This window comes from Myxocyprinus asiaticus, chromosome 13 (genome assembly GCF_019703515.2).
Source record: "Myxocyprinus asiaticus isolate MX2 ecotype Aquarium Trade chromosome 13, UBuf_Myxa_2, whole genome shotgun sequence".
In the NCBI taxonomy this organism is placed as follows: Eukaryota; Metazoa; Chordata; class Actinopteri; order Cypriniformes; family Catostomidae; genus Myxocyprinus; species Myxocyprinus asiaticus.
This window is the reverse complement of record NC_059356.1, coordinates 37,539,114-37,551,514: the sequence shown is the minus strand read 5'-3', so window position 1 is coordinate 37,551,514 and position 12,401 is coordinate 37,539,114.

Here is a 12,401-nt window from a genome sequence, read left to right as displayed (position 1 = left end):
TGGGCTCGCAGCACCGCTCAAAGCCATGCCCTGCCCCCGTTCCTTTCTTCCCGGAAGTGCATGAAGAGCTGACAAGGTCACGGGAGGCACTTTTTACTGCCTGGTCCCGATCTTTTCAGCTTCCCTGCCCTCACTACCCTCAATGGTGGGGCGGCCAAGGGCTATTCGGCAATCCCCCGGTGGATAAAGGCGCTCGTGGTGCACCTATGCCCGCAGAGCGCCGCCACCTGGTGCGGGTGCCCAAAGCCCCCGTCCAAGGCCTGTAGGTTTACGTCATCTCTGACGGCCAAGGCCTACGGTGCTGCTGGACAAGCCACCACTGCCCTGCACGCCATGGCTCTCCTGCAAGTCCGCCAAGGTGCTAAAGGAACTGCACGAGGGTAGTTCCGTCCTGGGATTGATGCAGGAACTGCGCTCGGTGACCGACCTCACTCTCAGAGCGACGGAGGTCACGGCACGGTCTCCAGGCGGACGATGGCCACACTAGTGGTCCAGGAGCGCCACCTTTGGCTCAACCTGGTCAAGATGGGCGAGGCCAACAAGACACGATTCCTTGCTGCCCCATTTCCCAGGCGGGCCTATTCGGCAACACCGTCGAGGACTTTGCCCAGCAGTTCTCGATGGTAGAACAGTAGATGGATGCTAGCCAGCGTATCCTGCCCCGGCATGGCTCAAGATCCCGCACCCCATCTACTCATCGCCGAGGGCGTCCCCCTGCGGTGACTGCACCGGCTCCGCCGCAGCCCGCCCCTTCGGCCCGGCCCAGGCGTGGAGCCCACCGCAGGAAGCAGACGCCACCCGTCTCGCGGCCGCCCAGAACCCGTGAAAGGCTTCAAAGCGCCCTTGAGACGGGCGACCCAGGGACAACGAAACCCGCTGCTATGGAGCTGGGAAGCAGATCTTCCTCTTTTTGTTACCTTTTGCATTTAATTGCGCTGCATGCCCAAGTGGCTGCAGTACTCAAGAGCTCAGCAAGAGCGGTTTCCTTGTTCCCTGGGTCACGTATCCAGTGTGTACGGCTGTCATCACGACCACCGTCCACCACTCTATTTGGCAGGTTTGGCGCTCCAGCGGCAGTTTCCCGCCCCTGAGCGCCCAGCTGTGGCACAAATCCACCCCCGATGTGACAGTCTCCACGGGTCACGAGGACAGGCCTCTTCTTCCCCCGTCACAAGGAGCCAGGTAGTGCTTCGATGTCCTTAGACTCAGCACGGCCATGACATGGTGTGGCACCTTGAGCTCTGCCCCGCCGTGAGGCCCCACCTGCTGGTACATCCGATGACATTGTCCCTTTGGTCCCCCTTGTGCGGAACTTGGACGCATGGCTTGCGCTTTCCAATCCATCACGAGGGCTGGTCCGGAACATCCGACTCGGCTGCGCGATTCACTTCGCCAGGCATCCGCCCAGGTTCAGCGGTGTCCACTTCACCTTGGTGAAAGACGAAAACGCTGCTACCTTGCGCGGAGATCGCTACCCTCCTACGGAAGGGCGCGATAGAACCTGTCCCTCCAGCCGAGATGAAGAAGGGGTTTTTTCAGCCCCTACTTCATCGTACCAAAAAAACTGAGGCAGAGCCCCTCTGCCCCAGTCTCCATGTTTGTAGTAACTCCTCCCCCACTGAGCAGGATCTACCTTGAAGGCTCTCCACATGGTTGGAAAGACCATGTGACGTATTCTACCACTTAAATATCCCCCCCTCTCTTGGGGCGAGGTGTGGTCTCCGTGGTGTCCTCCCCTTGGGAGGGACACCCCCCGACTAGACCTGGCGGCCCAGTCGGATAATCCCCCTTCTTTTTTAGGGAGTGGAAAAAGAGAAGGGGAAAAGAGGCCACGACTGGGTTAAGCCTGCCTCTATCTTTGGGTAGTCGACTTGTCCCCAAAAAGGGCCGTTCGACACACATAACTGTGTTGGGGGAGGTTACGTGTTGACCTGATGTGCTGGCTATGAGGCACACAGCAAGTCTGCCCACCACACACCACCAGTTCACGTAACACAGTTCAGCATTGTGACGTTTTGTATAGGGACCCCTAGTGTCACTACATCGACACCAACATCGAGTGAGTAACAGATAGGGAACGTCATGGTTACTGGTGTAACCTCCATTCCCTGATGGAGGGAACGAGACGTTGGTCCCTCCTGCCACAACACTGAACTACCCGCTGAAATGGCCGGACCTGATATCGGCTCCTCAGCGTAAAACCTGAATGAGTGGTTGCATACCAGCTCCTTTTATACCCGTATGTCCAGGGGACATATTGAGTTACCAGTCGGTATTGTTCAACATTATTGCAGAAGACAAAGAGCACCCTTGTGTTTCTGAGTTTCCATCAAAGAAACTATGAAATATTGCATTCCTGAAATTCAGTGGCAAAGTCACTAGTTCAAGTTTGTCCTTGTAATCAGCCTGGTCTTATAGAATCACGTTACTATACCTACATTTTTGTAAAATGATTTTCACATGACTTCATGTATGTTTAACAGCAGTTACCTGGTGAAATGAACACTAGAGGCGTTACAACAACAATGAGCTTTATTCCCCTTCACACAAATCACAAGTAAAAAGGCTTATTATCAGTTCATAAACACATACTTTTCGCCCTGTTCCTCACACAACGCTATCTTATGACACCAAAACAATTTTACTATAGCACATGACTTGTAAGGCGAAACATTTTAATGTTTACATTACATAACTAACTACATTTACAAGCTTATCATGCTCTATCAAATTGTGTGGTATCTCAAATGATAGACCATTGCACTTGCAATGCAAAGGACGGGGGTACGTGTCCTGAAGAGCATGCGAGTCGGCAGGTGAGCCAAAAGTGTCAAAGTAGCACCACAAAATTATGTGGTTGCTTCAGCAATTGCAGTTTTCATGTCACATTTGCTTTTATGACACTATTGGTTAGGTTTAAAGGAATAGTTCACCCAAAAATTTTAATTTGCTGATAATTTACTCACCCTCAGGCCATCCAAGATGTACATGACCTTCTTTCTTCATCAGAACAGGATTTTTAGGAAAGTATCCCAGGTGTTTAGTTTCATCCAATGCAAGTGAACGGACACCAATTTATGATGGTCCAAAAAGCATATTTAGGCAGCATCAAAGTAATCCACAAGACTCCAGTCAATTAAGTAATGTCTTCTGAAGTTAATCGATACGTTTGTGTGAAGAACAAATCGCTAATTTAAAAAAATGTTAACGTTAAATCGCCGCTTCCGCCAGATCTCTTTAGCTGTTTGAATTGACCTAACTCTCGCGTGAAGTACGTTCCTCAGTGGTAAACAGAGCAGACCTTCTGAATTCTCGCGTGAACGCGCCAATGTGATGACGTCACACGACAGTGACGTGAGGCATTCAGTGTTTACAGGAAGCGATTTTTAAAGTTAATAAAGTTTTAATTAGTGATTAGTTTTCCACACAAATGTATCGATTCACTTCAGAAGACATTACTTGATCGGCAGGAGTTGTGTGGATTACTTTGATGCTGACTATGTGTGGTTTTTGGATCGTCAAAAATTGGTGTCCATTCATTTGCACTGGATGAAGCTAAAAACCTGGGATACTTTCCTAAAAATCTTAAATCCTGTTCTGATGAAGAAAGGTCATATACATCTTGGATGGCCTGAGGGTGAGTAAATTATCAGCAAATTTTCATATTTGGGTGAACTATTCCTTTATGGTTTAAGGTAGGGTGGTCGGTTCTGTTGATTTAAAAATCGATAGAGATTTAACCCTGAAAACCTCATCTGTTTAGATTAATTTAACTTCCTTTTAGTTTCACCTTGGAACTGCAGCGATATGTGTAAGGAATCATGTAAAATAATTTCGCACAAATTTTGCCAGTCACATATTTTTCATGAGATCAGGCTAATTTTTTCAAAAAATCTAACTTAATACACCTCTTCAATTACTTTCTTTTCTGGCTGGCGTTATCAAGCCTTCTTATTTCTAAAACCCTCCATTGGTATAGAATGACCACTTTTCACAACCCAATCAGTTTCAGATGGATAAGGTCAAGTAGGGAACTGAGCATTGAATATTTTTCTCATTGAATATACTGTTTCAATCAGCCTGGTCTCGTGAACATAAAATGACCGTGCCAGCATTTTATCTAAACGAAATTACATGCCTTATTACACGTTTGGCTGCAGTTTCTCAGTTATGTGTCCAGTGGGGGGCTCCATATTTTTAAGTTGAATATTAGATGAGTTATGAGTAAAAAGTACCTACCTAACCTACAGAAAAATTGAAAGCACATTTTACACTTTCATCTCACGTGTCAGCTTCCTTGTTTGACGGGTTTCGAGTCTAATGTCCAGCTCTCTATGAGGCGAGCTACAGTGCAAGCTAATCACAATGGAATAAGTGTGTAAATGTAGGTGTGTCATACAAGCATTAAAATGTATTGTTTTTCAAAAGATGCGCTCAAGTAAAAGTGTTTCGATACCATAACTTATTACACGGCTCTCTGGAATACTCGATTTTGATTGGTCAATGGCGCCATCCAGCGGTCAGATATTGCTCTGTAACAACCGCACATCCGGGGATTAAGACGTATCAGACCGCTCATCTGGGTTCTGAGAGTTGTCTCTCCTGCTTCTCGGATCACTGTGCGATCTCTACAAGTAAACTAATAAAATAATTTAAACTCAAATCAATGTTTCATATCCATTATTTGTTTATTTGGCAAATAGTTTTGTAATAGGCTGAATAATGAGGAGTCAGACGGTCATTTCCACAAAATAAACATCAACAGAACTCCGAAGCAAACTGGAGGTTGATTTCAGCTGTTCAGCTATTTCTTTCTTCTCACATAATTACACAATTTTAGTGCAAATCTGTGTTTCACGTCCATGTATTTATTTATTTGGTTAGTAGCCATGTAATAAGCGGGATAATGCACTATCAGCTGGTTATTATTGCAAAATAAACCCCCTCAGGGTGATACAAGATCTTGATCACCCTGTTGGGGTTTATTGTGCGATAACAACCGGCTGACTGTACATTGTACCATACAATAGTAATAGTGAGTAATAGTGTGAAAAATAAGTGTTTATAAAGTCATAAACAGCCATTGTTGTCATGATTTGTGTTAAAGTGAATAAAACGCACAGTTGTTGTAGTGCCTCGAGTGTTCATTTTTTACCAGAAAACTGAGACGAATCATAAAATTTGTCCATCTATCTATCTATCTATCTATCTATCTATCTATCTATCTGTCTGTCTGTCTGTCTGTCTGTCTGTTTCTCTATCTATCTATCTATCTATCTATCTATCTATCTATCTATCTATCTATCTATTTGTCTATCTGTCTGTCTGTCTGTCTATCACTGTCTGTCTGTTTCTCTGTCTATCTGTCTGTCTGTCTGTCTGTCTGTCTGTCTATTTATCTATCTATCACATTTTAGCACTCCCATTCTGAAATCCATGTTGAAACTGGGCTGTAAAAACAGATAAGGTTATTGACTAGTTTGTATGTCTTGCAGCCTGTGTGAGTTCGTACATAACACATGAGAATATGTTTGAATGTGTGTGCTTAATAAAAAGATCATTCCCAATGAGCCAACAGGAATCAGGCCTGTCTTTACACAACGAGACAATGAGATTAGAGAGAGCGCACAGCTAATATAGAAAATGTGAGGGGGTGAGTGTCTGTATATCTGAGTCCAAGCAGCAGGGGTGGATGTCTTCAGATGTTCTTTTATGTTCTTGAATATTAGAATGACTCAGAGGTGGGAAACAATGTGTGCTGGCCTAATAGAAAAAAGAGAGACAGGTGCAGATTGTGTCTGTGAAATTGAGAGAGACAGGAGAGCTTTGTTGGTGAATGATGAAGTTGGATTGATCATTTGTGCTGCTGGACTCTCGCTGTAGATATCTGACCAGCTGGCTGCTCTTCTCTCAGCTACACACACACACACACACACACACACACACACACACATTTTCTTCCTCTATGAGCGTCATTGCGAGACTCAGCGGGCTGCTCTTGTAAATAGTGGGAAAAGGGTTTGTTACTAATCCATTGACATGTCTCTGGTCCTGTTTACAGATAAAGCTCAGTTCACACCACAAACGACATCGAGCCACAAAGCGACACAATCCCATTCATTTTCAATGAGAGAAGAGCAACTTCCGGTGTCAGGAGCAACAGTGACAGAGGTCGCCGTGGTGAGCGACAAGACAAAGTTAAGAAAAGTTTAACTTCATGTAAATGGTGAGCGACATTCGGAAGCGACTACAATGAGAGTGAAGAGAGTGGAGCTCACATCATCCATCTCCAGGCAGTGAATGTGATACTGGTGTCGAGTGCAGGCAAGACGGAGACATTTCTGTGAGCGATTTCACTGTTCTATCATTTGTCTGTAGCCACACATGAATAAAGCCTAATAAAAATGATGAGTGGAAAACCGTGTCAACATTCCAAGTAAGTTTGATTCACACACTGACAGAGCGTTCATCTTTTTCATGATAAGATGCATTGAGCACTGCTGCAGGTTATATACAGTATATATACGTGTGTATATATATATATATATATATATATATATATAGATAGATAGATAGATAGATAGATAGATAGATATCCCCTGCAAAATATAAATTTTTAGAAGCAATATAACTGATTCAATGTCAAATTAGAACGATATCTTGGTTTTATCGGCAGTATAATTTCTAATCAGAATTTCCAAAGCTTCTATGGCCAGACGTGCAGTCCAGCAATAACATTAAAGCGACAGCAGTAGGAATGCCCACCAGTGACACAGATCACAAAGTCTGGCGAAACCAAGCGACAATGTTGTTTACGGTGTGAACAGGGCATAAGGTTCACCTTGAACGATCTGATCTCAAGTGGACAGTTGAGAGAGATCAGTGTCTACACCTGGTAGGAGGGCCGTTTCTGAGCATTTGGCAATCCTAAGCAAAATCCTACTTTGAGTTCCCCCCTAAAAAACAAACACCGTCTAGCCAGGTAGATGGCTTACATTAATTTCTTACCAGTAGTCTGGCTGCGTTTCTCCTCTCCTCTTCCCTTTTCTTTATTTTGCTCCCGACTTCATGATGACGAACCCACAACACTAGCTATATTTAATATAATGTTTTCCAAATAAACCTTATTATAATTATATATAATATAATATTATTTATACAACAGTTAGTTCCTGTCCTTGAATCTGATTGGAGGAGAGACGTTCCGTGAGTACTGATGTCTCAGAACAGCAGCACTCTGATGCTTTACTGTTTGTATCACTCTGCTTGTTCTCATGCCATTCTAAACTAAAATGTAAGAGCAGTGCAAATGTGTAAAAGTGAAATGTGGGAATTTTCATTCATACCTGTGACATTAAATATTTTAGCCAGCAGTTGGTGACAAAAGACCATTTTTAGGTGCTATTAGCCATTTGAGTTGACACTCTTTGGTTGAGGCAGCGCTGTCAGTCAGCGAGTGGTTTCTTTGAAGTCACTGGCATTGTCTCTCACTCCATGATCGCTCGGATTACTAATACACTACAGCTGGGAAATAGAGGTAAACAAACAGCTTCAACATTAAGGCATTACTCAATATGCTTACCTACCAAAGGAGATATAAACATTCAACATTGTGAAGGAGAGAATGTACCGGCTACTGTGGAATACTCAGGGAGGACCCTGCTAGGACAGCTAATGTTATACAGAGAAAATAGGACATGTTTGACCAAAATTTCATTATCTTTAGCAAGCTGACTAACACTACAGCTGAGGAAGAGAGTTCAACAGTTTTAGCATTACTGTTCATTGTTGCTTGGGAGTCGTGACAGACGCAGTTATTTGAATCACAAACTCTCTCTCTCTCTCTCTCAACACACACACACACACACACACACACACACATCCTTGTTTCTCCAATAACTTATAAGAAACAGCACAAGCCATCATCACTAGTTCTAAAGTTACAGCAGATCCTGATCCGTGGCATAAGAAAGTAGTTCCACGCACAAGTTTTTTTTTTTACAGTCCTAAGTTTTTCCTCATTTATTTATTTATTTGTTCATTGAACTGTTGTATAAAAGCAATATCACACTCGCAATCTTGCTGTATGTCCCTATATCAGCATGGCTGTGATTACCTGCAGCATGAGACTTCACAGCCGTGCTAATATAGGGACATACAGCACTCTTGCTTGTGTGATATTGCTTTAATAATATAATATATTATTATATTTGTATTTGTTATATATCTGATATGACATGCAATATTACTACTAGTATTTCGGATTAAAATGTACTGTAAATATCCTTCTATAAAAGTAATATTTCTAATTACACACAGGCCTACTTTCTTTTAATACGGTGAGTTGTTTTTTTTTTTGTTTGTTTTTTGTTTTTTTTCCCTATTTGCGAATGCTGAAGAAATTCTTCCCTTTTTGATTTTTCATCTCCACTACCTCAAGGCAATACATTTTTGTTTTGAGAATATAAAGCACAAACCCAGCAACACATTTACAGTAAATACTACAGCCATATTTTTAAGTCAATTATCTCCTGTTTGAATGAATAATTGAGTAGTAGCGTATTTTTAAGAGGTCATTAAATTCCCGCAATTGTCTCTGTGAGTCAATCAATATGTGTCGTTATTTATAGGTCAAAGGTCGGTAAATGTATTAATCTGCTCTTGGATGTTGGTTGGCTTTAGAAGTCCTTTTTTGACCTTTCAAATGGAATAGTAAAATATAACTGTAAAATATTACTTATGCGAACAAAAATAATAACTGACTTTGGTGAGTCACTTGACACCATGCGAAGTTCGGATGTGTGAATGGCAAGTTCTGTGCACATTGCTAGTTTTGATACTTTTTGTATCATAAACCGGTGAGATTCAATACACCCTGATCCAAAATTGTTCTAAGAAGACAATATGTCAAAGAATTCAAAATCGAGCTCTGGAGACATTAAAAGACACTTACGTGCTCAAGCTGACGCCCCTACAGAGGCCTCGAGCCAGGGAGTTGATTTGGCCAGAGAGGTGAAAAAGACTCGGCGACAATTGTTGAACGTATCGGCAATGCTGATGAAGGTCGTTGCTGACTTGGAGGATCTTGCTGCAAGACGTTGATCGATCACATCCAAGGAGACGAAAACCTGAGATGGTTACAAGAGTGGCGGATGTCAAGAAATGGATTGATTAGCTGGAGTCATCGGAGAAGGAATTAGCTGCTAATCTGCTAGCAACCAAGGTGGATCTGGAGCACATCTGGGAAAAGTTGGAGGATATGGAAAATCATAACCGCCAGAATAACGTCCGAACTGTTGGAATTCCTGAAGGAGCAGAGGGTCAGAATATGTTGGAATTCCTGGATGGGCTCTTTCCGAATCTGCTTGACATAACAGGCCATAAGCTGGAAATCGAGCTTGCTCACAGAGTCCCGGCTCGGCGATCCGCTGAGGGAGACAGGCCCCAATCAGTTCTGGCCAAATTTCTGAGATCATCCAATAAAGATCTTGTGTTACATGAGGCAAGGAGTAAGGGAAGGCTTTCTTGGAAGAACCACAGCATTTTCTTGTTCCCAGACTTTGCAAATTTGACAAGAGAGAAACGTGATTGATTCAAGGAATGCAAGAAACTCTTACATCAATGGAAGGTCGCTTTTGCACTGATGTTCCCGGCCAAATTGAGAATAGATAATAAGAATGGTCGTAAAGTATTTACCTCCTTTCGACAGTATGTGTGACCATGCCTTAAGAGGTCAAAATGTAACCTCTGAATCATGCTCGTGACCGATTATGCAAACGGGATTACTTCCTGGTTTCAATGAGGGATATGAACCCCTCCCACACTGATGATGCAACACGCTTCCAGTTGTGCCACAATAGGGTAAACACACTGGAGCCGATACAAAAATCTGATTGGAGATGCCGCTTGATAGTAAGTCCACATAATGTGGCTGATCCTAGGGTACTGGAACTCTCAGAGACAACATGCCGACTTGCCGTGTGATCATGTTGACAAGTCAGCTCATGCATCTTTCCCTGCTGAAAAAGCTGGTGATGGTCTCAGAATTAAAGTAACAGTGCACTGTTGAGGGACATTATGAATATGAGTTGACACGGAAAAGTAATAATTACAAAGAATAAGCATATATTTGTAGTCTAGTGTGTTTTTATATGAATTAGAGCATGTGGGGAAACAAAAAACAAAACACTATTGTCTTGTGTGAAAATTTAATTATTTTCATTATCAGGGTTGGGGAGTAGCGGAATACACGTAACGGGATTACATATACAGTTACAATTTAAATAATTGGTAATTAGAATACAGTTACATTCAAAAAGTATTTTGATTACTGAAGAGATTACTTTGCATTTTATTGTCATTTGTTTCATTTAATATTTAGTCCTTTCAGATGGAAAACATTTATACATATAAATGATGCAATCCAAAGTGCATTTGAACAGCAGTGAAACACTTTCTTATGATGTGTTACATTCATACGAGCAGACAGAGAAGTAACTTTGGAGCAGAAGAAATAGAAATAAACCTTGTGTAAACTGTCAGCTTTACGCTAAGCTAAAATGCTATTTCTAGCCAATTTACATGCACGTTACCAGGCACGATCATATTTTTTTTTTTATCAAGAAAATTCACGTTGGATCATAATTTCTTTTTTTCTTGTAAGACCTTTGATATTAGGGCAAAAAAATATTTCTTGAGAATTATTTTTGTATTGTTTTCCTGTAAAAATATCGAAAAATCCATAAAACAAGATCAATTTGATTTATTTTGTTTTAGAAACAACATTGCATAAGATATTTAGGTTTTTCAGAGAATGTATTTTTAATGTGTATTTTGTCTTACTGTACTAGCAGAGTTTTTATAGTCAAAACAAGTGAAATAATCTACCAGTGCTGAAGAAGTAATCCAAAGTATTTAGAATACGCTACTGACCTTGAGTATCTAACAGAATACGTTACAAATTACATTTTACAGCATGTATTCTGTAATCTGTAGTGGAATACATTTCAAAAGTAACCCTCCCAAACCTGTTCATTATATAGCTCAAGCAGAAGTGCGTTTTATCATTTAAAACTACAATATACTTTCAAATTATAGTCTTAAACAAACAAAATAAAACTCCCTATTATAAAATTTTATATAGAGAGCAGGTCTATAAACTTAACAGCAACACCCAAATACAGCAGTGGTAAATAAATACACGTGACAGCCCGTATAGTCTTTAATTTTAAAACTTACTGTATTCTTGTATTGACGATAGACAGTATTGTATTGACACAAGACTGAATGTGGAGAAACAAAGTTCTCTATGACCCTCAACTTCCTTTTTATAAGGATAAATTAACAAAGGAACATGTGTTGGATGCAGTTACCTCTGCTGTTGGTGTAGATGGTATGGTAACATATTTTTTGGAAGTGCGTCCTTTTTGTGACAAAAGTATTCAACGCCATTTTGGCTGGTGTTTGAACAAAAATATATGGCTATTCAATGGTTGTACATAATTACTTAGTTCTGACTATATTTTAAAGCCAAGTGATCAAGCCAAACTGAGTGATCGCTATCCTCTGTTGTGAAAAACAACATTCAAAGATTCAAAGTCTCACTGTCCTTCCCCTTACCTGCAAAACCTACTTTCTCCACTGAATGATGTTTGTATGAAACAGAGCTTATAGTGTTGGCTGTCACTACATAAATTAATTTTATAAGACTACATTAGGTTAAACCGCATAGCCTGCATTCCTCAAAACAATGATTGACTGACGAGTTTCTAGAGAAAGCTGTATCTTTTTTGCCATTTTTGACCTAATATTGACCGTAAGACATGCCAGTCTATTGCATACTGTGGCAACTCAAAAACAAACACAAAGACAATGTTAAGCTTCATTTAAGGAACCAAATAGCTTTCAGCAGTGTTTGATATAATGGCAAGTAATTTTCTAGTATCAAATTAGCAAATTAGCATGATTACTCAAAGATAAAGTGTTGGAGTGATGGCTGCTGGAAATGGGGCCTGTCTAGATTTGATCAAAAATGACATTTTTTCAAATAGTGATGGTGCTGGTTTTTTTTTTTTTTACATCAGTAATGTCCTGACTATACTTTGTGATCTGTGGAATGCCACTTTGGTGAATTAAAGTACCAATTTCCTTCCAAAACAGCAAAATCTGTACATTATTCCAAACTTTTGGCTGCCAGTGTAATATATATATATATATATATACATACATATATATATATATATATATATATATACACATACACACACACACTGTATATATAACTATTTTGTTCAAGGTAAATTAATGAAATTTTTTGGAGTAATTTACTGTAACACGGAGACACAGCAGAAGGGAAGGAGAACACAGGGAAGTGGGTTTTCCAGGCTCAGGTAAGACTTTTA